Here is a 26,741-nt window from a genome sequence, read left to right on the forward strand (position 1 = left end):
AACAACCGTATCTCAATGGCTGTCAAGCTATTAAAAAAACACTGGATTTCATATCCAGCTATTTCCTAGATGCTCTCTGTTGCTGTGTCAGACTTTGATGAATATGCAGCATGGCAAAGTTAATGCTCCTACTGAAACCCAGAATTTTGCATTCCTCAAATGCAGCCCAAACATTACATCTATAGGGTTCCTTGCATTTAATTTCCTAGGTTCCTTTTAGGGCAAAAAAAAAAGAAAAAGTCCTTAAGGCAATATAAGCACTTAATCCAACTCAAATACTAAAGAGGACATAACCTTTTAAATCATCTTAAATATTTACGATGCCATAAGCTCTTAAACTTCCTGGAATACTTAGCCTTCCTTAAAACCTCATAGTACTCAAAGTCCCTAGAGCAACATAAGCACCTAAACTGCTTCAAATCCTTCCAAAGGACACAACCTTTAAACCAACATTCAGGATCTAATTTTTTGAAATATTTTTGTTTCTTAGGAATAATTTTGCCTGGTTTCGTACACAAATCAGGTGGCTATTTAGGACTATTCACATGATGCCTTTGACACAATAATTTAATTTGATGGAAGACATATGCATGGGGAAAACCAAGAGCACTCTGCCACTCTGGGCAAGTCAATCTAAGTTATGGGAAGTATTCCCTTGGTGCTAAACCTGGTCAGCATTTAGCTTCACAGAAATATAAGTAAAAGAAATTAAAAAACAGTCACCACAACTTTCAGAGTACATTATTCATACCTTTAAATAGAAGGTATGTGTGATGATAAAGCAAACACATTCAAAACATTTCACCATGCTTGATTGTTACAGTAGGAAAAAAGAAATCAAAACAACAGCAAACTAGACCTCTGGGTATTTTTTAATACTTACCCAAAAGTAAGTGTCAGTGTAGTCATCACATTTAAGAAGTGTTCAGCTAGCAAGTACAGTATTTCCAGACTTCTGGAAATAGTTTGCCCCCTGCTCATTTTCTGATGTATCTTTTTAACAATTTCATGTTGTACTTATGTCACTTGGTATCCTTTCTCCTTTCAGATAAATCAAGTCCAGTTACATCTTGAATGAGCAGAAAAACGTTTCAGAGTAAAGCAAACTTACATATGTAAACTTGATAGGCAAAGGTTCCCCCCCTTTCAGAATTTCCTAGTTTGGGCTTTTGGTATTTCTTATAACCTAGGAAAGGAATTGCCCTTGTTCCACTCTAAAGGACATCTGATGTTTTCTTCAAGAGTGATTGAAGTGAAACATCAGTGTCATAGATGCTCTTGAGCAACTAAGTAAAAGTACAGATACTTGTGTGGGTTTTTTTTTTGTTTTTTTTTTTTTTTCATTTATTCTATTGAAAGTCACGTGATAAGGAGAAAATCATAGAATTAAAGAATGGTTTGGGTTGGAAGGGACCTTTAAGATCATCCATTTCCAACCACCTGCTAAAGGCAGGGACACCTCCCACTAGACCAGGTTGCTCAAAGCCCCATCCAGCCTGGCCTTGAATGCCTTCAGAGAGGAGGTACCCACAGCAACTCTGGACAACCTGTTTCAGTGTCTCACCACTCTTACAGCTTTTACATGAATTGTAGGATTTTTCATCAGAAATGCTGTTATCCTCAATGAAGGTAAAACTTGCAATATATAGCTCAAGATTTCAAAATTCGCCATTATGTCAATGCTTCAACATAATGGAATTCTGAATGTTTAGAACTGTTCCTACAGCTACACATCAGCAGCTTATGAGTTTTGTAGAAAAACATGTATTTACAGTGAGCCTTGGAAGTAATCACATGTTCTTTGTACCTTCACTCTCTTATCAAATAAGTCAGCTAATGTTCAAACACTTGATTACCTCACCCTACTGTGACTGATCTAATACCACTGAGAGGTAACAGGCATTTCATAACTGGTGCCTTCCTGTTCTTCAACTAGTCTCAAACTGTTCTCTTTGAATTGCTACCAGTTCTTCTTTTTCTCCTTTACCTTAGCCTCTTTTATACATATTTACAAAATGCCTACTTCAATAAGTCCCATGTTATCCAGCTTCACTTGCGAGTACAAAATAGTACAAACACTGCAGCTGTTTGAATCAGTATCACTATCTTTAAAATAAAGCAAAAATGTGGAGCATTTTAAATTAAGGATCAGCAAGTTACTGTGGCTTCAACTGCTGGCTTCTGAGTGTCTCTTAAATATAGTATTTAGGTTGTTGCACAGCGCCATCCTGCGAAATATAAGTCATTACCTGTAAACAAAATATTGACTGATAGTCCAAAATCAAAGGCTTTGATAAGCAAGTCCTCAAAAATCACAGTTAAGTTCCCATGAAGAATTACAGGTGCCATCATATAGCAATCTCATTCATAAACACTGATTAGAAGAGAGAAAGACTAGAATTATCACATAAGATCAGAAACCTGAACAGAAAGCAGAAAGACTGTATTTAGAAAAGCAGATCAAATACTTCCCCTTGCAAACATGGAGAGCAGTACACAATAAAACAGATGTCCTGTCCAGTGGAACTACCTCACCAAGGGCTGTTGCTATCAGCAATATTCTTTATTACGTGCCAAACTATATTCAACACTGTATTACATACACATCAGAAGTGTATATATACTGTATATATACACATTCACACATTATAATTAATTACAATACAAAAGATAACAGCTTATTCAAATGAAAAGCCAAATTTCTTGCTTTTGATATTAGCCTTCTTTTTTTTCGCCAATCTTCTGTTGATAAACAAGCAGTAAGTTCACTACTGCTTCATTTATCATATGAACATAGACAACAGAGTTGAAAAGGACCTCCCTTTCACAGGTCATTAAATTCTCCTCCTTAAGAGGTTTCTTTTAAGTTTCCATTAGAAATGCGAATAGTAAAGGCAAGATCAAAATATCAAAATATCACTCTTTAGTTTATATTTTTTAATGGAGAGATACTAGATAAGAAAAAAAAAATATTCTTCAGTACAGTTTTAAACATACAAAATGGTCATGTGAGCACATACAGGTATTTGTAAACAGTTTAATTCTAGTAGAGAACTTTATGCCACAGACTCTAATCAACTATCTGAGCCAGAAGTGGTAGAGCTACATTCCTTACAGAAAAGTAAATGTGTTTCTTGTTGTTGTTGTTTTCTAACAGAGCTGTTTTTTCATGACAAAAATGCCCAGAGGTGTATCTTACTTAAATAAGAACATCTGCAATAGGAGATAGGACATCAGACCTGAAGCTTAAATGAGAACTCCTATAGCCAAGTACTTTACACCCATTTGACGTGTGCTTTAAGACACTTCATTTGGTACAACTGCATGGTTTGGGTTCATTTGTGGAATACTACCCCTTGTTTAGCTCTGTCAGCAGGAAGTTCTGGAAGTAACCTAGTTTATTCTGGCTCTTCAGTCAGCATATCTGAACTAAAAGACTAATGGATATGCTCCCTAAACCTATTAATACTAAAATGATAACCATTTTCTGTTCCAGATACAGACTGTGTTATTTTTGTTTACTACAGAAGCATGTAAAGAATTCTTCTCCTTAGACAGATACCTACCTTTTGTCTTGTCAAATACTTGAGTATTTGCAGCCATACACAGGGACTCAACTTCACAAGCCAAATCCAACACTAGGCTCAACTCATTTGCAGACAATGGAAAAGCTCTAGGAATTTAGCTGTAGGGCTTAAAACCAAATTTCTCCAAAGACATAGCAGGTCTTCAAAATACCCAAAGGCTTCTATTTCATCATGAATTTTCGAGGACTTTACAGCAATGTTGGGGGATTTAGAACGATGAAGTGCAATGTGCATGTACTAAATCATTTCAAAATAAATTTAAATTCATCTAGAAAAAATTGATCAGACACTGATTTTTATAAAAAACACAAGTACATCGTTTGCTAATATTGGGCTAGGGACTCCTCACATGAGACTGCAGTGTCTCAGATAGATCATCTGCAGCCCATCACCCCCATGTTCAACATTTTCATCAGAAACAAGACCTGAGAGATAATGACTTCTTGGGGAAAGGTTGATGACCTTGATTCTGCTCTTAATAACCGTCTCAGAAATCATTTCTCATAACTTGCAAAGAAACATGAACAGGAGGCAACATAAGAATCAAAAGACCGCTTATCCAAAAAGCTCCTTCTCCCTAAAACACTTGCTAACAGACCATTTTTTTCTCTTCAGGAAAGATACCAGCTAAAATTGTGTTTCTTACTCTGTCAGAGCAAAATCAGAGGAAGGAGGTGGAGAGAAAGGGGATCACATTTTATTCTACTGATGCTGCTGCCTGTCACTAAAAGATGAAGGGCTGAAATCCCATCAGTCTGGATTTGCAGATCTGAGGATGAAGAATTAGTATTTTTCTGTTTTTGCAGAAAACTCCTTGATGTATGGCTCCATTATTGAATGTTAACAGCTGCAGTTTAAATTACAAATGAGGTTCCATTAGCATAACCCATACTTGGTTTCTATTTAAAAATATACTTTTAGCCAAAATTGTGTCATTTAACAACTTACATGTTTTCATTTGTTTCTACAAATACAGGAGAGAAGCAATTTTGTATTTCAGGGCTATAAAATATGAGTCTAGAATACGGAAACTGTTAACAAATTTATTCTTTTAAGTTCATATTGGTATCTTCATATTGGTATCTTCTTGAACAACAGGGACAATAGTCAAGTGAATGGTCATTGGCAATGTTTTAGCAAATGTGGCCTTAAAAAGATAGCAGTGCTGACTGGGACAAATAACCAAAGCATCTTTTGCTGTTCTCTCTCTAAACTAATTTTCTAAATAAAATAGTTTTATTAGCACTGCACTATGGAATAACTGTTTAATTAGCGTTGGTTTCTATCATGGATGTTTTCATCAAATCACAACACACAACAGATGGTTTCTGCTATTACGTACTTTGCATCAACACTGTTTCTATGACTATTTTCTTGCCCTTGAGAAGCTGTTTGTGTTTAGCATAACTTGTATTGATGGTTTTAACACGTGGTTTTAAAACATAGAAATATGTCATTTTTCTGGCATAATGCACACATCAGCTCAGAAAGTATAAAATTGTTACGAATCAGCCAAGTTTCAACTGCTCTGTGTTTGCACAATTATCTTCTGCAGTATTACAGAGCACTTCACACTGCACAGTCCTAAGTGACAACAGTATTCATTCTAGATACCTGAAATTAATTCTTCTCGTACCAAAAGACCTAACGCAACATCTGCATCACAGAACAAAACGAAGGCATGCCCATAATCCCCATACTGCTCAAAGAGTGAACCTAACTTAAATGACAGAACCCAAAGAGATAGACAGAAAGATACAGAAGCCTGAGTCAACCACTGCTTCCATTTGCCAGACATTTCCTGATGACTTAATGCGAGTTGGATTAGGCTGTCATATGGGGGAAATTTAAGAATAGATTTCAAGCTTGCTGGAAAAATCATCAATTTGAGGGGATATCAATTTGAGGGGAAATCATCAATTTGAGGGGATATACATTACCTGTAAATGTTCATATGGAATGTGTAGAGTTGCAATCAGATATTCAACTCTAATAAAAACTTGATCATGTTGTTTTACCACAACTTTATAAGTCCTACCTTACCAGAGAAAAATATCATTTCATAATGATGCTTTATTCATGCAATCACCTTTGGTGGTACGTACGTTTTTGAACTACTTTCAAGAGTGAAGCATTGAGAACGTTGAGAACTCACTAAGAATTGCAACCACCTCCATCAAACCAGACTAATGCATTGGTTTCACAAAACCAGGTCAAATACCCCACTAGTTTTATGTCTTTGTTGCCCTCTTTTTTGTATGTTTTAATAAAGAACATGACAAATCTTAGAAGCATTGTTAGTTACAAACATTAACTACATTTCATATTTTATATATGGCCCAAGACAATTCCTCTTCACTCCAGCAGCCCAGGCAAGCTGAAAGGTTGGACACTCTTGCTCTATGTCTTAATATCTCATTGTCCAAAATATAGATCATGATATGTACAACAGAAGCCTCCTGAATTATCTGTGTGCAGCAAAGTAAGTGTTGCAAACATACTACACAACTGATACATTATTTCTGTCATCAATCCAACTAATGATTTAAATATTCTAAGCAGTACTCTAAAAGGGTTCTGGTAATAATTAATTGATGTTTTCTATGAAATTCATTGAAATCCTCAAATAAAATGTAGAGTGCTATTACCATATATGCCACGGTTTATGCCCCCAGGGACCTCACCATGCTTTGTCAACTGTATATAAGAATCCCTTCATTACCATTCAAATGCTTCTACCTCTGAAGCATAACACTGCAGCTGTTTACCAACAGGCAGTAATCCTATAAAAACATTTACTGAGCTTATATAAAAAGTATTGTGTTCCATTACAAATACATGTTTCATACCTCTTCCAATCCCTCAGCGGCTTAATGCCAGGGAACTACAGCTGCAGAGGAGGATGACACCAAAGTTTATAATGTTGTCATTTCAGCAAAACATGTCTGCTTGGCTGGCATCCTTATTTGGTTTATCTCCTAACTTTCACCTCTGTGTGTCCCATGAAAGATACTTCAAATTAAAGTAATATGATTCTATCTATCACAAAGTAGAAAATTTTAAAACGGACAGTAAGAATGGGTAGGTTATCCAATTAATTGATGTTCTCAACCAAGTAAATCAGAAACCATCCAAAATGCACTGGAGATAAGAGAGCTGAAGAAACAAACTGACAAATGTAAGCCAAAGAAATGAAGACATATTAATAGAAAGTTCTCTTTACTTCCTTGCCTGCTTTGCATCTTCAGAGAAGATACAAGGCACATGTGCAGTAGGAGAAAAACTATAAGTACATATTCACACTTTCTAAAAATGACTGTAACAATGAAAACAACCATTCTTTTCCCTTATTTGAAACTTCAGGATGCCTTTAAATTTTGAGTCAGACTAAGAAAATAACAGAGACTTGTTTTTATTACCTGCATCAAATGGAACAGAACCCAGGAAGAATTTTTTGTTATTAATAAAATAGCTGCTGGTTTATATGTTTGTGCTGAATACCACATGCTCTGTTACTTTTCTTGCAGGCATTGGTGAGCTTCTTTAAAGGACACTGGTCAGGTTTCTACACCCAGCTTCATTCATTGGATCGAAAGATTATAAACATACAGGATCTACTCAGTCTGATAAACAGTAATGGGTACGGGACAAAATGTCAATCATAACATAAATTTTTACCTTAATACAAATATGCATGGTTCTTCATTGTTCAAACATACTCTGTTTAGTGGTACCTTGGCTGAAGTGCCCTTTCTATTTTCTCAGAACTAGGCTCTTTTTGGTGGATTTTTGTGATCATGCATAAAATGCCATTCAAAACTGAACATTCTTAAAGAGGCAGAGGGATAGGAATATTACAAATCCAACTCAAATAAAGCTAGACAATCATGGGGAAAAAAAATCAAGGCTATAAAACTTGCATCAACTATATATAGGGCCAGTTTGTCGGTTTCAGTAACAACGATGTTAAGAAAGCATAGGTATTTCTAAGTATTTCTAAGGGAGACAGACACTCATAAATATTATTTCATGCATATGAATTAAAGAAAATACTTAAAAATTGTTAACACAATTATTAAGACAAATTATACCAGAATTTCTTTTTCATATGCCAATATCCCAACTAAAAAGCAAATGAGAACTCTGTACGTTCCTTCCAATGCCTTCAGACCATTTGACTCTTCCAGTTCAAGAAAGTTCTCATATACAGCCCTGAACACAAAAAACCTTTATCATACATTACCATCACATTTTGGGAGATGAAGTTGCCACCAGACAAATTCAAACAGCACTTTGAATCACTACAGAAACCTACAACACTTCAATACAAATGGAAAATAGAATTTCATTCTAATTGTATTTGTTAGAGCATATTATCAGCATTAGTAGATATTAGAGCAAACTTTAGTCACCCAGTTACTTGCATGTAAAATCAGCTTAAAGCATGCTTCTGTCTGTTATATTAACAGCAGCTCTTTTAATTCAGTCTTGTATTATAAGCAGTACTAAATTGCAGAATCTCATTATCTCACTTTTACTAGAAATTAAACTAACAACATAATTAAAATATTTGCATTTTTTTTAACCTAAAGACAAGACATAAGACCAAAAAACTTAAGAATCTATTGATATTTCATAGCTAATATTAAAATGGCATTTAAAGAGCATCATCTTAATGGTTTCATACAATGCCTAAGCACTATGGAAAGTGATGTTTTGTTAAACTTGAATGTGTCATTGTAGCCACAAAGAAATACATAATTTCAGAAAGAATTTGGTTTACTCCTATGAAAGGAGGATGTTTTGTTTTTGTCAATGCCAGCTCTAACACTGCCATGTCTTAATGATCACGTTCCATCACAGGAGATGGAACTGATCTACCTTAACTTTTGACAGAAAATGTAATGTCTAAATTTTTGCTTGTCACCTTATCTTCCTCTTATTGTCAGTGATAATAAACATGCATCTCCAAAGGCTGCTTCATCTCATCTTAAGATGGACATACAACAAGGCTGGATGAGTCCTCCTCTGGAAGCGCCCACCTTTCTTCACTGACAAAAGAAGTCTACAGCTCAGTCTTACAACAGCTAGCTTCCTACATGGCTGAAGAAAGGAGAGATTAATCATACTCTTGATATCATTCTCAAAGAGCACATGGGCAAAATAAGCCCGAGATGAAGAAAGAATCCATAACGAGTATAAAAATCTAAATGAACTGTCTCATAAAAATGCAAAAACAAGGACTTTCTTGCAAAAATAACAGGGATCTGTGCATTTGAAATATCATAGAGTGTTTGATCTCCATGTCAGGACAGACTCAATCACTTACAGAAGCTTAAGAACACACAGCAAATATTTTGAGAATATGCTGACAAAGTAATATGCTTCTTCTGAATATGAGTAAGCACCAATTTGCAAAAGCTTATAATTCAGTGCAATAAGGACAGACATTCACGGGCATAGCAAAAGCACATCTTATAAGCCATTGAAGCATCACTCTTAAATTTCAAGTCTTTGCTCAGAAGCAAAGGAAAGAGTTGTTAGACCTTTTTTTAGAGCTGATTTTCTCAGAAATGATGCACCCATCTTACAGAAGCTTTTGTGAAGATATTCAGCCTACAGCAAAACTATGGACAGAAAATGTCTGCAAAACTAATCCAAGCTGAAATTTAAGAAAACATAAATTTAAAGAAATAGTTCTTTTTTCCTCATCACATCTGACTGGACTTCAGGAAGATAGATAGTTGGGGACTACTGAATCTCTTCTCCATAGCTTTTTCCCTGCTTTTGCCTTTTCCTTTTCCAAACATAAAAGTATATTACAAATGTACCTTCTGTTCCATGCATCAAATGAAGAAGTTTCACTTTTAAAATACCTAAAATCCACAGCAGATGACCGTCCTTCTAACTGGGGCTCTAATTCACAGCTAAAAAAGACTTTCACAGACTTCAGTCTGATTTTCTTAGTTACACTCACAAGTCTTTAAATATAATTTAACACATTTCAGAAAGCTCTCAACTTCTACAATCTCTCATCTTTTACCAGAAGTTCAGGAAAACCCTAAACTGAATAGCTAAATAAATCAAAACCTGAAAAAGAATAAGTAAATAAATTAATTAATTAATTAAAAGAAAACAGAAAAACCAAAAATTTCAAGATCACAAAATAAAATAGCTGACTCCTGTATGACTGCACTTACCTATAAATATTCCCAAAATCACAGAATAGCTAAGATCAGAAGGGACCTCATGAAATGGTTTAAATCCTTGCTCAAACAGGCTGCTTGTTATTGTATTCCACTGGGTTTTTAAGTATCTGCAAGGATGGAGACTCTACAGTTTCATGAAATCTCCAGTTTCTTTCAGCACCCCATTCCAGTATTTGACCACTTTCAAGGCAAGGAACCTTTTTATGTTTAAATGGATTTTTATGTATGTGTATTCAATGTGTATCCATTGCCTCTCATCCTGTCATCAGATACAAATGGAAGGGAATAGTTAGTTAGAAGGAACCTTCAAGGACTGTTGAGTTCAAATGCCTGACCTCTCCAGGGCTAACCGAAAGTCGAAGTACATTATTGAGAGCATTGTCTAAATGGCTCTTGAACATTAACAGACAAGAGGCACCAACCACATTGATAGGAAACGTTTTCCAGTGTTTCAATACCTTCACAATGAAGAAATTCTTCCTAATGTCCAATCTGACCCTTCTACTGAAACTTTGTGACAGTCCTGTGCATGCTGCCATCTGTTCCCAAAAGCAGACCCCAGCAACTCCCTCTGTGCTTTTCCTTCTCAGAAGTTGTAGACAGCAATGAGACCGCCACTCAACCTCCTCTTCTTCGCACTGGATACTGCAAGTGTCCTCTGCCCCTCATCGGACTTGCCTTCCAGCCCCATTACCAGCTCTGTTCAAGTATCTTAAAATATAGTCATATACTGGAGCCCACAGTATAAAAAATTCTTTGCACAGAACTATATATAATGTTCAGTGTTGGTGAGGTTATGCTAACAATAAATACACTGGGAGAATCACCTCTTTTGACTGGCTGGCTATGCTGCATTTAATACAACCCACAGTGTGGTTTGCCACCTGGCAGCCAGGCCACACTGGTGGCTCATGTTGAGCATACTCTTACAAGCACCCCCAGGTTCCTTCCCACTGAGCTGCTCTCCAGCCGTCTGTCTCCCAGCCTGTGCCTGCCTGGCATTGCTCCATCCCAGGTTCAGCACCTCGGATTTCCTTTGCTGACCTTCAAACTGCTACTGGCTCTGTCTTCTTATTATACGAGAAGAACATGTTATATATTCTGCTGTTCAGGAGAACAGTGTCTAAATTAGCCCAACTAGTAACCATACAGTATCACTCAGCCAATAGTTCATGCTTGGAGCTATACAAAATCCAACTAACATTTTGAAGATTCAGAAATTGTGTATCTATATACGGATCATACAGTGTCACACTTACAATATAAATTACTGTATGACATTTAATCACTTATTTGCCATTTGTGACCATATTCTAGTTTTGGAAATCTGGAATTTAAATCACAAAGGATGTAAAACATCCTACATTGTCAGAGCAGAAAATACACAGCAAAACAGAAAGAAGTTCCTCATTTGCAAAGAAGTTTCAAATTTTTCCCTCAAGTCTCAAGTCTCATAAGTCTCAAATTTTTCCACTCTTAGAAATGGCAGAGCACGAAAAACATCTACAAGGCCTGAGACTATGGCTCACCAAGCATTTTAAACTGCAAAAACCAGAGCATCTGCCAAAAGAACCTATCATGTCCTCCCCCACACTTCTGGCTGCTAATTTTCATCCTCATTTCCCTTTGTACCAGTCACAGCCCTTGGACAGACATGCATGAGAAGGCTGGGATAAATTCAGCTGAAAACAAAACCATACAAAGAATTGGTTATTTTCAGCCAGCTCCACTCTCCAAATTTATTTGTCACATAGCCATGTAAACAGCTACACATGCTGAGGGTGAACAGCAATACAGGGAGAGGAAAAGAAGCTGGAAGTGCTTCTTATGCAGCTGTAACAGGTTAAAGTGTTCACTGAATACTTTGGCTAAAGCTAAGCTGTCAACAGAGAGACACAAGCCATTGAAGGACTCACACAAAATCTTCTTGGCATTACTTCTAGGATGAGATAGGTTGGCCTCTGCAGATGCTTGCTTCTCTACTGAATGTTAGAAGATTCCAGGATGACTAACTGAGATGCAGTGGCTTAGTCCCTACATATCTAAATTAACTTAGATCTAGATGAGTCAAAAATGGTAGAAAACCATAATTTGGGCTCTTTCAGCAATTCATTTTCCAACAGCAATTTTTATATGTGAAAAATAATTGTAGAATAGCTTACCATCACAAAAACATAGGAGGAGTACGTATTTTCTGAATGCTTTGCAAATTTAAACCATAATTTACATCTACAGACAATAAATTTCAATGACATGGTTCTGTATTCCTCCTCAGTGAGCACATAATTCTCCAGTAGAAACAGTCACAACCACAGCTCCGCTATAAATCACTTACATTTCTCTGGAGTCACTCAGTCACCTTGCTGGGTTGTAGGAAGGAATGGTCTTTTCCTCTTTGATCACACTGGTCTTCCTTCTAGAAGTGTCTTTCACTTCTATGGTAGGTAAGGACAAAACGTCCTTAGCTTTCACTTGAAGTTATCTAGGGGTAAAAAGAAAGAAAGAAAGGAGTATGGTAAGTACAAGCCTTCATGTTGTTTTTTATAACAAAGTGTTACAGTCACTTCTTTAAATCACACATCAGTACATTTATGGGACAACATTCTTATATGCATGCACTGTACACCTTGTATGAAAACTCATGTTGTACATCCTTCTTTATATCAAGCACCCTGGACTAGCAGCCCACTCCATGCCTGGGATTTGTAGTAACAGAATTACTTTAAAAAAGTGTAAGTCCACAAAATGAAATACCATTTCCTATAATCTTTTATTTGTTTTGCAACACCAAAGCCTTGCATACTTCTGGAAGGGCAAACACAGGCTATCACAATTATCTGAACACAGATTTACTGGAAATCATCTCAGTTACTCATTACTAGCAAAAATTCCAATATGAATCTGCTGTTAAACAAAACATCCCTCTGTATCTCAGAAAGCAAGACCTTGGTTTTACAATGGACAGCTCCATGAAAAGGTAACTCTCCACTCTGACAGAGCCAATATAGTATATTAAACATTAAAAATTACCAAGGAAGGAAAAAGAACAAAGCAAAACTCATTATTTTCCACCGTAACCATCTCGAAAAGCCTGCTCAGCTGTAGTGCCTCAAAGAAAACAGTGCACAACAAAACAGAAGTAATTAGAAAAGGTTCAAAGAAAACATACATCATCCACTGGTTAGAGCAGATCTCATACGAGGAACAATTCAGTTTGCTGCCCAGATGAGAAAATTGACAACTTAAGACATTATATGATAGAAGACAACAACAGCCTTAACAAAACTGAGATACAGCACAGAGATCATCCATTCCTTGCCTCCTTGAGCACAGATTCAAAACAAAATGCAGTAACTTTTCTCCACAAAGTAGGTAACAGACCTGTGCACCTCTTCCCAAGAACGCTGATGCAAGGAGATTTTTTAAGTCAAAGTGGGGGGTGAAGGTATCCTTAGAAGAGAAGCTTCGCTACTGAACAGCAAAATTCTGCTTGTGTAGGTTCTCAACACTTCCCTGTATTCGCATCTACAACTACATCCATGTGTACCCATCCAGTTCAACACTTATAAATGCAGTTCATTAGCATCTACAGGCTCTAAGTTTCATCTTAATGCTAACATTAAAAATCATACACTTTGAATTCCATCAGCTCTTCTTTTCTTTTTTTGCTTTTATCTCCAGGATACAGCAGTGTTTTTGCTTTATTTTGGGTAAGTGCAGATCAATTAAAATTCCTTCAGGGAAGTCTTCTGATCCAGCAGAAAGTGAATGACTGTCATCAGGAGCAAACACATTTTGCTGTCACAGAATAGCCTGTCACTTTTGAGAATAAACTCTCTTAATTAATTCTATCCATACCCATCGGATACACCAAAAGAAAATAGTTTTCTTGCTAGATACAGATCTTTCCACTTGTGAACTAAGTAACCCTATATGGAGACTTGTGCACTGGCATGTTATACGAAGCAACGGACTATACTAGCAGAAAAACAGTGGGACAAAAATAACTTTGTTCAGACCTCAGTATGCAACCAAAGTTCCTTTTGAAAAACACAGAAACGGATGCCCCAACGTTTCACATAAAAATTTATCTTCCTCAAAATCTGTGCACAGATCTATTTATTCATGTTCTTTCCAGACTTTACAATGAGGAATCTGAATTACTGCTGCTCTTTTTTTTTTCTCTCCAGCTTTATATATCAAAGTATGCTTAGTATTCTATCTACGCCCCCTCATCACTTCTACACTCCACAAAAGAAGAGGCTGCTGTGACACTCACTGTTATGTTTGCTTCTGCAGCTCAAATGACTACACAGAAGATGGAACAGAATTCACTGTACAGTATGTTAATGACCAAAGACCTGTGGGACTACAACAGCAATTTAGGTCACCTTCTTATTCTGGACCCTTTGTCCAACTGATCTGTCTGTTTAAAATTCAAAAACAAAATGATACGATTGTAACTCATCCAGCTCAAAAGGAATTCATGTTCTGCTTGACATCTTGCACAACGCTGCTCCGAAAGTAATGCCTCCTATCTTACTATATAGGCTCATGGTATCAGAGCCAGACATTGGTGGTATGGTTGAACCTTTTCACCAGTATCCCACTATATTTTATTGCTGTGTGACAGACGGCAGCAGAGGGGCAGTCTGACAAAATGGTGTCTAACTTACAAGTGTGTATGAAGCAAATATGTGTCACTGAGTTCCTCCATGTGGAAAAAATTGCAACCACTGACACCCATCAAAACTTCCTGAATGTTTCTGGAGACCAAGCAGTGCGTGTGAACACAGTGAAGCAGTGGACGGTGCAGTTCAGCAATGGTGACAGCAACAGTGGGTCATCTCCACTAGTGAAGATTTTTATGAGTACAACACGGAGCCTCTTGCTTATCACTGGCAAAACTGCACAGCTAATGGTGGTGGCAGTGTTGAAAAAGAGTATTTTATAGCTGAGAATTTGCTCTATCAAATAGTGTTACTGTGCTCTTTGTATTTGTTGCAGATTCAATGGAAATAAATAGGACACATTACTTTTGGAGTGACCTACGTACTAACTAGACATGAGAGCAAGCACCGCTGAACAAGAGCAAAGTGTCTTGATATCAGCATATGAGCAAAGATAAGCTTGTTAAAGATTTTGAACATTTATGTCAAAAAAATCAAATTCAGGAAGTATGGCTGGCTACATTACAGCAGGCAAAATACTACTGCACAACAATGTAAAAGAAATAACAATCCGTAATTATTATAGCTTTAACTGCAATGCTAGGGAAGTAAAAGCATAGGAGGTGTCTTATAAGACAGTTACCGACTGACTGCCAAAGAGAAGCAAAGATTCTCGTTCCTTCCACACGTGGTCTTGAGTTACAGTGAAACGTTTACAACATCTTCCCATTCATGTGATCTCACCTTTCTCACAGAAGTGCCCATAGCAGGGGGAAAGTTAATATGCAATTACTTTAATGGCAAGTGCTGGGAATCAACAGTTACCAACTGTTACAAACTGGGTAAAGAATGCTTTTCTTTCCCCAACCATTTGTTATACTACTCCTCTGGACGGTCAGATGAGCATTCATGATTTCTTTAAAAATGAATTTGTTACATTCCCTAATTCTATTATACCCCTAAAAGAAATCTACTTGTTCCAAAGATACAGGAAGATATTTTTACATGAAGAATTTCTTAGCTTGTGCTTTGAATTTCTGAATAACCCAATGACTCAAGTAACCTATAGGATTAAACAAACATACTGGTTATTTTGAATATTACAAGCTAAACTTGAGCACAAACTCAGATTATTTCCATAAGCTGCATAAGGCATAAAGCAAAAGCTACAAAGGGTAATGTGACCTTACTAACATTACTGCTACAGGACTTCTTTGGCTATTGATAAAGCCACGGTTGCATACACTACTAAAAACAATGTCCTAGAGAAAAAATTATTTGAAGACTTATAAACAATTTTCTCAATTATTTAGAGGTTGTGTATTATTTATAAGAAAAATCCAATGGCTCAGATCTCCGACTATGTGTGCTGTAACATTCCATTTTTGTACACAAGCATTCTGCAATGACTGTAGCCCACAGGGAGAAACTAAGTAAAAGCCTAATGCAGGATTTGGACTGACACCCTTATCATATGAACAACCAAGCACTGGTTTAAGACTGAATAACGTTTACTCTATTATGTAATTGTACAGTCAACCCAATGTACTTTTTCAGACATGTCTTTACTATGTTGTTTATCTAAAAGCCTTTACCCAGAAAACTTATCTCACAAAAACAATCCCTATTTTGTTAGCACATTTCAGAACTTCTGTAAAGAACAATGTGTTAAAATACAGCTGCAAAAGAAACAAACAAACCTGCAGAAAGGTCCCTTTGAGCTTATCTATGATATAACTGTCCTAATCTGGAAACAGCATAAGGAGTAAACGAGATCAATGACAGTGTGAAGAATTAAAGAAGCAATGGTATTATACTGAAAACTTCCCTAAATATTGTGCTGTTAAACCAAAGGAAGTCGCTTGTTTTTTTCTGTAATTTCAGGATATTAATAAGCTGTGATGAAAACAGCAATTCTTCAGAAATTCTTAGAGTTGGCATCACTTATTTTCTCTTAGATAATGAAAAGATAACATGAGAGAAATGATCTGTCTACATGTAAAGTCACATAATACTAGAATCCATGCACCACTTTAAGGTAACCAGTAACATTCCCTGTACGTTGATACACTTATTTTGCAGGACTCGAAAACACTAATAAAAACGTTGCAATTGCATTCTGTCTTTAGTTGTATACTCTTCCTCTTATGAATTTGGACAGACTTTAAAATAGAGAAATACTCCACATTTCTCTTGCTGATTTGCCTCAATATACATTGACCAGAAGCATACAACCTGAATCTGAATCTTAAGTGGATGGACTGAAAGGAAACCATGGGTAAGACCTGTGTCTAAATAACTCCTCACGTGGCCAGCTGTTTATCATGCCAACGTAAACACTCTGTATGAAAGAGATGATAAAAGACAAAGGCTAAGTAGCTAGATCAGACCATGTGCCAACAAAGATACAACACTGGCTTTGGGACAATCAGATGGAATAGGGTAAAGGGTTGTTAAGCTGACATCTGGGCTTGGGGAGGCAAACAGATAGAAGCATCCTTCTGAAGGAGATCTTGTGGCAAATACGACTGGGAATATTTTTCTTCAGCAGTCCCCAGTGGGAAGCATGTCACCTACTTTCTCTGATATTCCTTCCAGCTTTGCCTGCCCTTCTCACTTCAGTTGTAGGGTGCCATTCCACACTGGAATACATAGCAGGATCTACAGGCACAAATGCCAAATAGATAGCTGTGACTCTAGCAATGAAACGTCACACATGGTTTTCTAAGCTAGGGCTTTGCAGTCACTGCTGGTGCTGACAGGGATATAGGTGAAATCTGAGTTTCAGTTCTCAGCCCACCTCATTTCCAAATCATTTTTATCCTGACTACCTGAGAACATCAGTTATTTACAAACAATTGTTCCATGCTGCTGTGGCAATCCTAAACCAGGTGAATGGTGCAGGTTTCTGCAGAGGAAAAACAGGAGAAATTCCATAAAACTTTCATCAGCTTCTTTTCTAATCCTTTTTCTTCTTACTTTTGCCCCCCAGTCTCACTTGTGCCACAGTTTCTCTCCCCTCCCGCAGTACAGTATGTGCAGACTATCCTTCTTGCTGGGAGCCAGAAGGGACAGCAGCACAAGAGGCAGCACACAGTGACAGCCAGGATGCCTCCTTGTCACCAGAGGCAATGTAGGGACACAGGAAGGGCTCGGACTGGATGGAACAAGGGTCACTGATGCTGAAAAGGTACAAGGGCATGAGGCTTAAAAAACAGACAAGGACTGATAAATGGTGGGGATGGGCCAGGCGGCAGCAGATATTTATCTGAGGAGAGGATGATATGAATTGTTACATAAAACAGGGGAGGCTAATCCAAGCATGTGAGCAGCAGTGCGCCTGAAGGAACTCACTCTTGTGGACCTGTAAGCAGGAAGATCTCCTTGTGCTACCTTCAAATCCAAAATCTGCCTTCAGAGCTTTGGTAGATCAGATTGTAATTATTTGGTAGACCGGAATGTAATAACACATTCAGACATACTGTGGAGTTCTGTTTATTTTATTGTATTCATTATATGGGTTGGTATATACTTCACAAAGTAATGCGAGTCGCCTTTTTTTTGACTAATCGCCTATTTGTATCACCCAATTCATTTTATACATGCTGAGCACGAGGTGGTTCTGGGGGATAATGGCAAGATTTCCAGGCAGGATGCAGCTGCAGGACAACCCAAGCCAATCTAAACTGGCCCAAGCAGTCCTAGCTTCCTTCACCTTCCTCTTCAGCTCCAACTGCAGACTCCCACTCCTTCCTTGTGCTGACTTGGACATTTGCAAAGCTGCAAGGTGAGGCAGGTCAGGGAGCTAAATTATGTGCAAACAGTCTTGCAAAAGAAGTGATCAACTTTTGATCAAAACTGGGATATCCCTACTGGTGTTAGAAGGGGTACGGACAGGCATGAAGGTGGGACCACACAGCTGGGATGTGAGAGGCTTGCACAGCTGTGAAGCTCACCCTGTACCTCTCAGGGTATGTTCAACACTTCTTCTAGAGGTGGAAACAGCTAATTGAGTGCTTCAGCTCCCCATTTCCAGCACTGTGTACCTATCTGTGACAATGCACGTGTTCATGGAGCATGGTAAGCCCCACCTCAAAACTAGCCTAGAATAAGAACACTGTGGCAAAATAAATGCTGTTCTCCACCTGACAAGAGTTTAACTTGCAGACCCACAAACAACCACGTGAGCATTTTCAGAGGTATAGAAACGAGCAAAAAAGAACGAAAAGATGCTTTAAACCCACACTACTATTTAAGAAGCATTTATTACACCATGACTTAGCCTATGGACTCCACCTTCCCCAGCACTGCCATGCACTGCTGCCTCCCCCTTCACTCCTCCGCGAGCTACAAAGATCCACTACAAACTGTGACACTCTGCACTACAAATAAGACAGAAGCACGGTCGTCAGGGTACAGGCATAGGTGTGTGCTCCAGCACAGCAATCCCAGGTACCTAGGACAGTAGTACCAAAATACAGATACCACATCTTTTGGTTTACGTGTTTTAAGAAACTGGGTCCCATTATGAGAAAGGACATATTCAAAGCTGGCATGTTTTGCCACATTATTATTGCATCTCTACATAGATATGTACATACTTGAGATCAATTATCCTACTGTTAGTATTTGCATTACAAAATAAAAACTGAATCAGAGTAAAATGCTAAGTATTGCTTTAAAACTTCATAAACATTGCAAGGAGACTCTAAATTCTATTCAGCATCACTCTTTATTTTAATTATATTTTATTTGGACAGTGCATTTATCACATTTTTTTCCAGATGAAACATCTCTGATTTATCTAAAACAGAGTCTACAACACATATTCACATTGCTTATATCATTTATATATACAAAAACAGGATACACATGAAAACAACTGCAGGCCATAATTCTACTTAGTTATTGTCCATTTCTTTAAGAGTTCTGTTTAATAGTCAGAAGAGTAAACATTAAATGAAACCTCAATTTCAGCTCTCAGCTTATAAAGGAGGAATCAAGCATTCTGTGACTGAACTGAAAGTTCAAGAAATTCTTTTCCTTATTTAATAATTTTAGATTTTTCTATGTATCTATTCCTTATCCCCATAATTAGGAAAAAATAAAAAAATTAAAGTAAAAATAAAGGAAAAAAAAACCAAGAGAGAAGAAAAACACAGAAAATAGAGAGGCGAGAAATACCTTATCTGCATTTCTCTTCCGATTCTGTTTGGACAACAGTATTTCCTAAACGTAGTCTATTCACTGCTGGATATGTAATTACCTTCAGTTCATAGTCTAGACATTAATGCTTTCGTAGTATTTAAGACTCCTTGTAACATGCTTGCTGCTTTAAGTAAGCAAGACTAAATCTTGACCAGATAAATTAGCAAAGAATGCAATAAAAGCTGCAATAAAAGAACTTTATCCTCCAAACCTTCAAGTTGCTGCTAAATGAGATTTCTTTGAAATGCAGATCAGTTGAACTAGATTAGTGAATTTTAGCTCCTGTCAACATCATAACAAAATACAAATACAATTGTTCACTGGCCTTATCTCCATGCTTCCATCTGCTGCCTTGTTATTTACTTTCCTTGATTTACTATGCAGATCTAAATAAGACACATCAAGGAGGGCTTACAACACAATGGCTTCTTAAGCTTTACATCAAGGTATTTGAAACTGAAGCCCTGAAAGGGCTGCCATCAAAGACATATCTCTAATGAACTTCCATATCAGAGGAGGTTTGGTATTTAATACTGCTGTGAAAAGAAAAAGCTACAAATCAGAATGGCCTATGAAGGAAAACGTCTGCAAATCTTGATGAGATTAGCACCTAGCAGAATTAATATCCCAATAAAAATGATATCTAGCTCCTCGAAGAGTTAAACTTCCAACCTTTGCAAAAATAACGTGTGGTGTCAGAATGGGAAAACTCAGTTGACAAGGTTAAAAGGTCAGGGTGGCATTCTTTTTTTCCCCACAAACTGCTCAAAAAACAGCTTTTGCTTGTGGCGTAATTAAGATATTGTTGACAAACAAGCATTGGAAAGAAATAATTAGCAGACGCAACAGTGCTATTCTGGGGCTTTCTGCAACATTGCAATTTCACAGCATCTTCAAAAAATTAGCAACAACTTCACGGTGAAACAACATAATCTAAAATGACAGCATGCAACATTTGTTCATCAATTTTACTATTTCCCTTTCTCCCCCACAGCAATCTACGGCAGCGCAGGATAAAATCTTCTGTCAGTTTGCTTAAAGAAAAACAATCCTTAAGTGCCATTTCTGCTAGGTGCCACGACCCCATTTGCACAGAGACATAAATGAAATAAGAACTGAACCTGACCGTTTCAATTCTCTGCATTAAGCACGTATAAAATGAAAATACAAAGTTTACAAGTTTCCACAACCTGTACTAACAGTACATAAACTAACAGTGTGCAGCTGTTTGATGGTACCTTTAGCCAGGCACCGGAGTATATAAACAAATGATGCCTTTCTTTCTTAAGAAAGCATTTCAATCATTTATGTTCCTCTCTAGTGAGGGAAGATCCCACAAGCATGTTCCATTCCATGGATCAATCAGCTCCAAACCGAAGCAGACATGTTGTATGCTCCAGTGCCCGGGAATCATGCTGCAGGCTCACCAGATGATGAAAATTGAGGTATGCAGTGTATGGGAGCCCCACATGGCACCCGCTAGCTTCTGGGCATGTCAAACTTCACTACTACCCTACAGTCAATGACAGCAAACACCTTCCCTTCTCTTCTTGCCTCCAAACATGTGCTTGTCTTTCTACCCTCCTTCCAAATTACAGGCAGTCTTCCAGAAACAAAGCCCCCAAACACAAGCAACCTCCCATGGCTACGCTGCAGAAACCGCGCTCGTCTTTTTGCTGGATTTCATTTCATATGGGCTGCGTTCCAGGCTTACTTACAGCCACAAGAGACCACTACCTTTCCTTGTTTAATGAAACGACAAAACAACAGATTTGCATATGTAAAAGCAGGTGCTGTAACAGGTTTGACTACTCTTGACCTAAAGCATGTAAAAAAGATTTATCAGCAACAGCTGTCCCCGAGGTACCGGGGCTCTGACGGACAGTCAAAACTTTGCCATCTGCACTGCCGTGTGTTATAAATGACAATCTGAATTAAAAGCTGGTCAACAAATCTCGTATAACTAATTCCTCCCGCATCCCCATCCATATGTTGAATCCCCAAGACACACAACACATGGATTATCTATTATAAATACCAATCTTTAAATCTGAGCGAGTTGCAACTTATTCAAGGAAGAAGCATTTAAATAATTCTCTGAACGTACATACATTTGAAACGCGTCGACTGCTTTACATCACAAATCAAACCTGTATTCTTTTCAACTTGCACTATATCTCTTTTCAAAATAAAAAATAGCTATACATATTTACATAGTCTAATTTGGGGATTTACAGAGCTACGGCATTGTTTAGCTTGTGGATTATTAAGCAATATAATTTTTTGTTCAGCTCAACTTCTCTTAAGTCTTTCTTGAATGCCCCAACAACAACAAAAATGATTGACAGAAAAACATTTCCTAACACCTCTGTATTCTCTGCATAATGGATGCATGAATGGAAAGAGAGGTTTGCATTTTATGTTCTGATTTTTCCATATGAAGAGGAACTGCAGTTTTTCCCCCAGACCAAAGGAATGAACCTGAGAGTCTAAACGTGACCCCCTGGTGCACACAGCAACTTGTTCTGGAGCTATGCTAGCAGAAGGTAGCACCATATGCCCCAAGCCCCAACTTGGATGCTCTTTCCACAGTCTAATGTGCTTGTCAAAAGATGTTAAAATCACAGATTTACTTTCTCTGAATGTACTTCATTACTGTACAAAGTAAAAGACAGGATAGCACACGTTATTATGTCTTATACATACTGGCCTCCCAAACATCCTTCCAACAGTTTAAACTGGGAAATCGATTGCTGTGGTGTTTAACGTTACAGCAATCGTATGCCTAATACCAATCACAGCCATTATAACTCTCAATAATTATAAATATGTTCTAATATATATCGTTAATCATTTTCCTTACCACAGACCTCAGGATAATAATAATTAGGATTATTAGAATTGATTAGGCAGAAAAACTGGGATTAAAAACAAAAACATTACCCATGGAGAACATACAGGAAATAAACTTAAGTAATAGTAAAGCTGCTTCTCAGTACCTCTAATGTTAGAGGTACTAATTTTTAAATGCCGCAGCCAATGTAAATTCATTCACTTTTTTTTTGTTGTTGTTGTTCTTCAGTTTTTAGAAGAAAAACTAGCTTTTGTAAGCATATATATATATGTGTACTGCTGAAAGACAGGATGCATCTTTTTCTCAAGAGGATAATAAAGCGATCCTGCAAAAAATTTGTGAGATCCAAGTGTCCCTTTAAACTGTTACAATTCACTGCAAAAACCATGCAGTCAAACAAAAAAGAGGGAATACAATTTATTTACTCGCTGGGTTGTAGCTGTCTGTTGAGAGCTACAGTGATCCCCTCAAGAGCATAAATATTTAGACAAATCTCAAAATGTGTATTATATACTTGACAGAACATATTTACATGACAGCTCAGCGCTACGGCAATCTGATCGAAATATTTCATATAAAACAAAGTCAAATTGGAGGGGAAAAAAAAAAGGAGGCAGCTCAGCCATGTAAAGAGGCTTGAGATTAAAAACAGAACCATTTAGAAACAGATTAGCCATTTAAGTGTTCGTGTCAAAATTACGATAACCTTCATCTACTTCTCGATTCACTGTATCCTACGGATGAGTTTATGAAAATCTCAGATGAGCAGCACACAGCATTAACTCCGTGTCTTCTCTAACTAAGCCCTTTAATTGCCTGCTCTTCATCTGCTGCCCTCCCCAGGACCCACCTCGGGCACAGGCAGCTCAGTGCGGCCGCAGGCGTCCCCGCAGGGTCATACTGCCCGGGAGGGGGACACGTCCCTGCCCAGCACTAACCTCCAAGCCGCAGGGAGACAGGGAAAAAGGTGGAATAAGCCTCATAAAGGCTGCTGTCACTCCTGTCAGTAGTGCAATGAGAAGGCCGAGGGAAGGCTCTTTGATCTCCATGAAGCCCTGGGCTCATTTATCCCTTGGTGATCTTGGCCTTCTTTAAAGAAATTACACATGTTGGGATCAGATATGGTGTTTTTGGGGTTTGCTCACAGAAGCAAGCGCATAGGCATTCACATAGGCATTCTCACTCTTCAAACACCACCATGAACAGACAGGCAATTCTCTGCCAGAAGGTGGAAAGCAAGAGACTGGGTAATTCAGGATGGCAAAACGCATGAGAAACATATGCAGAATAAATGGTGATGAGCCTTACAAACACAAACTGTGTGGTGTGAACACAGTGGAAAACACAGCTGGCTGCATGCAGCCTTCAGACATTCAGACGTGACTGATCATGGCCCCATGCATGGCTGGGAGACCAGGAAAGGAGATGGCACAGACAGGGAGAAGAACACTAAAAAAAACATACGGTTGAGTGGCTGACATTCCCAGAGCATTTACAGAAATATAGCTTCTTCAAATCCAGAAATGTAGGAGAAAATAGGTGCAAAAGATTTGCAAGAATGCACTCACTGAAAAGATGCTGTGTCAGTAACCTGGAGGGCCACCTGCACTCCTGCCAAGGAATACAGAGGAGCTACTTACAAATAGATTAAAATAAAATAAAACAGCAAAGATAAAAAAGATTCACAAGGAAGAGGCCCTGAGCCATGCAGGAAATGGGAAGCAGCTGGTCAGCAGTTAGATTCTGAACCACTGTCTTTACTCACGACTGCGCAGTACTAAAATCAGATACAAGCACCTACCAAGCATCTCAATAGGATGCAATTGCTGCCCCATGCTCCCTGATGAGCACACTGCTCTCACCTGCACAGGAAGCAGCAAGTCCACCACCCCACTGAACTGCACCTGTGAACTGTTTGGTGTGTGAATGGACAAAGCCTCTCACTCTTCAGGTGAGTCACGAGACGGGGAAGGCTGCAAGAACAACTTTTTTCTTAGTAGGGTTATTTGTTAGGTTAGTTATTTCAATTTACATACTAAGTTGCACTTAGCTATAATTTTCACCATCAAAAGCTAGGAAGCAGTGGTGGAAAAATGCTGAGGATATTAGCTTTTCTTATTCTACCCTTTCAAACAATAAACCAATTGCTTAGACTTCACATTGAAAACTGGTGCCTTTTGTAAAAAGGTACGTGCCTCAGAGTGTACAGTGAATGGTTTCCACCCTCAGACTTATTTAATGTATTAAGTAGCACAGAGAGGTAATCTTTATGTTCACAGCAAATAAAAAACAGAATACTAATATTTCATATTAAAACAAGGTACCAAACAGTGAATTTTCAGACATTAATCTCCCTACTAATATGTATTTCCTTATTGTTTACATACAGCAATTCTCTTAATAAGCTGTCTTAATTTTGAAAGTGGGAAACTGAAAAAGCGGGAAAATGCAATTACGAAGTGTTCTTTTTATTTGCAATTAAATTCCAAGGTTGCAGAATACTGTATCTGTCCCAATTTTACAGAACTGCTTAAGGCATCTGCCAACCAAGTTTCAAGAGGATTAGCTGTAATGAAAATGCAACATATGTAAATACTATGATGTATTTAAATGTCAAATATTTCAAACACAATAGCAAAATTACAAACTCAAAGTTATCCTTCCAAACATAGAATTCTATCAGTTTCCTCCACGAAAGATAAAAACTTGGAAACAGCCCTTTAGTACTCTTCTGTAGAAACTACACAATGTGGCAACACACTAACCTGGCCTTCTTAATGTATCGCTATTTAACCGAGCGCATGGGTTTTTCTTTATGAACACACAGCATACTCTACCTTTAACACCCATTCCACAAACTTCAGATTCACCTAGCAGATTCAGAGGAATAATGTTCCTAGCAAAAATTAGTTACGCTATAAGCTTCAAAAAGCACTTTTTATTTGTGTTCTCTATGTATCTCGTTTACCTGGTATTATGTGTAATATCAGAACAGGAACAAGAACACCATTACACCTAAAAAACAAAAAACAAACCAAAAAAAAAAAAAAAAAAAAAAAAAAAAAAAAAAAGCAGCTAAATGCTCTTCTGATTTCAGACACATTTTTCTCATCTTGGGATGCAGTACAACCTTGCTGTGAACTGTTTGGTTTCCACTACTTAGAGACAGACGGTTTCATACCGCTCAACAGAGATTACTGCTGTCTATCTAAATAGGGCTTACAGTGGCATCAGCATATTTTATTAACTCAGAACCATAAATCCTATTCTTATACTCTCTCAAAGACCACACTCCTAGGGTCAGTTAAATTTACATCTGCATGGCACCTACCAGGAAGAAGCTTCAAAGTGAAGAAACACTCCCTTCCAACACCCACCCCTCCCCCCCCCCCCCCCCCCATCAGATATCTGGATATCTACTGAAAGTTTAAAAAGCAGTACTCCGTCCTTGATATTGAAGGACAGCTTTCCAACAAGGTCTCTAGCACACGGTAACACTGCACAGCATCTCAATACACTGTATAACGTAACGAATATAATTACTACATTGCATAGAATTACTATATGCTATATATATAATGTAAATACAACATAGGTTTTCTGTCTTCCAGTAATTCTCCCTCTTTTGCATCATAAGAATCCATACGCAGGCTAGCCAATCATAGCATCCACACTTACCTGAGATTCAGACAGTAAACTCATGTAAAGAAAAAAAAACATTTCTGAGCATTCAAGGAATGTTCATTTACATGCCATTGAATATTAGTACATGGAAGTGCAACCAAATTATTTGTGTACATATTTCTCTGCTCTCCTCAGAGAAGAACACCATGACAATGTTTTGAATATATACTGTTAAGGACTAGGGAGCAAAATGAAAAGGGAGACATCAAAGCCAGAGATATAGCAGCCAAAAATAACAAAGAAATTCTGAATTCAGCTAAAACTCCACAATCCAAAAAATATTGTTATTTAAAAGCCTGGTGTGTACTCACATGTACCTTCACACTAACACAGTAATGGCATAAGCAATGTCATAGGTGACTCCCAAACAAACCAGCAGATTTACACAAGCCATATGCACTTATCCAAATAAATACTGATTTTTTTTCACTGAGTTGAACTCAGTGAAAAACTCAGAAGAACTCAGTTGAGCCTCCGCTCATCTTTAGAAATACAAATCAGGTATCAGTGTCTCCTAGAGGGAAGAATC

General features: G+C 37.7%; 1 protein-coding gene across 11 annotated transcripts in view; it reads right to left on the reverse strand.

The window, feature by feature from the left end:
- Positions 1 to 26,741, reverse strand: part of FOXP2 (forkhead box P2) — a 404,928-nt gene that overhangs the window by 327,276 nt on the left and 50,911 nt on the right. For all 11 annotated transcript variants that reach the window (XM_072331323.1, XM_072331332.1, XM_072331313.1 and 8 more), the window contains exon 2: positions 12,132 to 12,278. The gene's annotated coding sequence lies outside the window, so the exon portion shown is untranslated. The remainder of the gene's footprint in view (positions 1 to 12,131; positions 12,279 to 26,741) is intronic.

The sequence above is a fragment of the Excalfactoria chinensis genome, chromosome 1, assembly GCF_039878825.1.
Source record: "Excalfactoria chinensis isolate bCotChi1 chromosome 1, bCotChi1.hap2, whole genome shotgun sequence".
NCBI classification, from domain to species: Eukaryota; Metazoa; Chordata; class Aves; order Galliformes; family Phasianidae; genus Excalfactoria; species Excalfactoria chinensis.